Here is a 3,646-nt window from a genome sequence, read left to right as displayed (position 1 = left end):
TCTGAAAGAACCAAGGAAAAAATTCAAGTCTCAAGTTGCAATACTGAAAGATTCTACGGGCAATATATTGAATGATGCAGGAAACATCAACAAATGGATGCTGCACTGAAGGTACTCATTTGGCTATACCAAGAGATCTGGAAGACAACTACCTAGCCAACTGACTAGAAGAGATCGATCCTGCAGAATGCAGAAATTATTGAACAATATCATTAATATCGCACACAAGTGAAATCTTGCTGAAGATAATTCAAAAACAGTTCCAGCAGTATATTAACAGAACTTCCAGAACTGCAAGAGGGATTCAGAAGACAATGTGGAATGAGGGATATCATTACTGATGTCAGATGGATCTTGGCTCAAAGTAAAGAATACCAGAAAGATGTTTACTTGTGTTTTATTGACTATGCAAAAGCATTTGATTACAAATGTGGATAACATTGAGAAGAATGGGAATTCCCGAGCACTTGATTGTACTCATGAGGAACCGGTACATAGACCAGGAGCCTGTCGTTCAAACAGAACAAGGGGACACTGCATAGTTTAAAATCAAGCAGGGAATGTGTCAGGGTTGTATCCATTCACCATACTTATTCAATCTGTGTGCTGAGCAAATAATCTGAGAAGGTGGGCTATATGAAGAAGACTGTGGCATCAGGATTGCAGGAAGGCTCATTAACAACCTGCGATACACTGACAACACAACTTTGCTTGCTGAAAGTGAAGATGACTTGAAGCACCTACTGATGAAGACTGAAGACTACAGTCTAAAGTATGGATTACATCTCAATATAAAGAAAACAAAAATCCTTACAACTAGACCAGTAAGCAGCATGACGATAAATGGAGAAAAGATTGAAGTTGTAAAAGACTTCATATTACTTGGTTCTACAATCAATGCCAATGGAAGCAGCAGTCAAGATATCAGATGGCATATAGCATTGGGCATATCTGCTGCAAAATACTCTTTGAAGTGCTGAAGAGCAAAGATACCTCCTTGAAACCTAAGGTGTGTGTTCTGGTTACCTAGTGCCGCTCTGACAAGGTATGTACCACAAATGGGATGGCCTTAACAAACAGGAGTATATTCTTACAATTTGGAGGCTTTAAGTCCAAGTTTAAAGTGCCAGGCTCTAGGGGCTTGGTGAAAGCCCCTCAACCTTAGGGTCCAGCTCTGCCTCCTGCTCCTGGCCCACTGGAGCTACAGGCATTTCTTCACTCAGACAGCTGCTGACTGCTGAGGCTGAGAAGCCCCAAGATTGACAAGTAAAAAGGCACAGTCCCGACGTTACCAGACCACACGGCAGGCCATTAACTTAAGTCCATTGTAAGTCCCAAGGTCGGCAAAGCATAGCAGGCTGCTGACAACAACATGGCTTCATGCAGGGTCCAAGCTTGCCAAAGGCTAGAGACCATACCCAAAGCTTCTCCTTACATACAGGAAGCAGACTACATCCCAAAGGCAGCTACTCAGCTGCCGTGGTAGATCCCACCATGGAGTTGATTGCCAGTCTCATCACAGGGAATAACTACCACCAGCTGCCCAGCCATTCAACCAGGCTCAGCCAAGCTGACACAAATACTTAACTACCACAGTGTGCCTAACACAAGCCATGGTATTTTCAATTGCCTTACATACATGTGAGAGCTGGACAGTAAATAAAGAAGACCGAAGAAGAGTTGATGCTTTTGAGTTGTGGTGTTGGAGAAGAATGCTGAAAGTACCATGGACTGCTAAAAGAACTAACAAATCTGTCCTGGAAGAAGTGCAACCGGAATGCTTCCTGGAAGTGAGGATGGCCAGACTTCGTCTCACCTACTTTGGTCATGTAAGAAGGGACCGTCCCTGGAGAAGGGTATCATGTTTGGTAAAGTGAAGGGTCAACAAAAAAGGGAAAGGCCCTCAACAAGGTGGACTGATACAGTGGCTGCAACGATGGGCTCAGGTACAGCAAAGGTCTTGGGGCTGGTGAAGGACCAGGCAGCATTTCATTCTGCTGTACATAGGTTCACCATGAGTGGGAGATTATTCAACGATTCAAGGGAACCTAAAAACAAAACAACAACATATCTGTGGATGTAATCCCATCTGGGAGCAGAGTTTTCTTTGTTATGTTAATGAGACAGATTAGTATAGGGTGTCTTAAACCTTTTGAGACATAATAGGAACAGATTAGGCACAAAGCAGCACAGATTAGGGAAGACAGACATCACACCATGAAGAATGCCAAGAAACAGAATCTGAAAGGGACAAAGATCTTCCCCTGGAGCCAATACAGGATGTCTTCTCCTAGAGCTGACACCCTGACTTTGGACTTCTAACATAAACTGAGAAAATAAGTTTGTTCGTTAAAACCAGTCACTTGTGGTATTTCTGTCATAGCAGTACTAGAAAACTAACACAACCTGCTTTCCAACTTTGTAACTAGTCTTTGGCTAGATACTTCAACTCATCATTTATATCTCAAATCAACTGTCCTCCAAATAGTCTTGCTTGATCATGCTAATCTGCAGCTTCTTGAAAGTCTTTTCTTCAAAATCCTTCATAATTACATATATATTTATTGAGTGCTTATTTTACATTTGGATTCTATCCCTCGCCCTGTAAGTTTCTGGAAGGCAAATGCCATGTCTATTTTTATTACCACTGTGCCTCTGTCTAGCAGTATCTGGCATATAGTAGGAATTTAAAACATATTTGTAGAATGAACAACTAAACATTGAATAGATGGCTTATACAAGAATGGAGATACATTAATCTATTCATTCATCCCACAAATATTTATTGAACATTTATCATGTGCCAGATCTTGGGGATATAACAACACAGAAGACAAAATTCCTGCCCCTGTGAAGCTTACCTTCTAGGAGGCAAGGCAGACACACAAATAGATAGATAGTATCTGCTATGAAGAAAAAAATAACTGAAGCTATTTTAGGTAGGGTGATCAAGTAAGGCTTATTTGAGATCACACTTGAGCGGAGACTTGAACAAATTGAGAGAATGAGCCATGAAATACTTGTGGAAAGAGCATTTTAAGCAGAAGCAATAATATGTACAAAGGCTCTGAGTCCAGAACATCCTCGCTGGGCTTGGCTGGATGAATAGTAAGGAGCCCAGTAGGGGTGCAGTGAGTGAAGGAAAGAGATGAGATCGGAGAGTAGAGAGGTCATATGAGTCCTGGGAAAGACAGGATTTTATTCTAAATATGATGGGAAGTCAATAGAGAGCTGGAACAAGAGCTTGATACAATTGACTTATACCTTAAGACAATTAATTGTTCTAGCTGCTGTGTGAAGAATTAAGAGACTGTAGGAGGGTAAGAAGAAACAGAAAGCCACTGAAAACCTTATGAATAATGGGGAAATATTATCTGATACAGTACCAGAAGATGGGGCTCTCAGATTAGAAAGCACTCAAAATACAAGTAAGGAAGAGCTGCCTCCTCAAAGTAGATTCGACCTTAATGACATGGATGATGTAGAGCTTTCTGGACCTTCATTTGCTGATACGGCATGATTCAAAATGAGAATAAATAGCTGCATACACCCATTAATAATCAGAATGTGGAATGTACAAAGGATGAATCTAGAAAAATTTTAAGTTATCAAAAATGATGACACTAGGCATTAAAGGAGAGACAAC

Source organism: Orycteropus afer, unplaced genomic scaffold, assembly GCF_000298275.1.
Source record: "Orycteropus afer afer isolate SDZICR_OR568_19922 unplaced genomic scaffold, OryAfe1.0 scaffold00131, whole genome shotgun sequence".
Taxonomy (NCBI): domain Eukaryota; kingdom Metazoa; phylum Chordata; class Mammalia; order Tubulidentata; family Orycteropodidae; genus Orycteropus; species Orycteropus afer.
The sequence above is the reverse complement of the archived record's forward strand: the minus strand, read 5'-3'. Positions refer to the sequence as shown.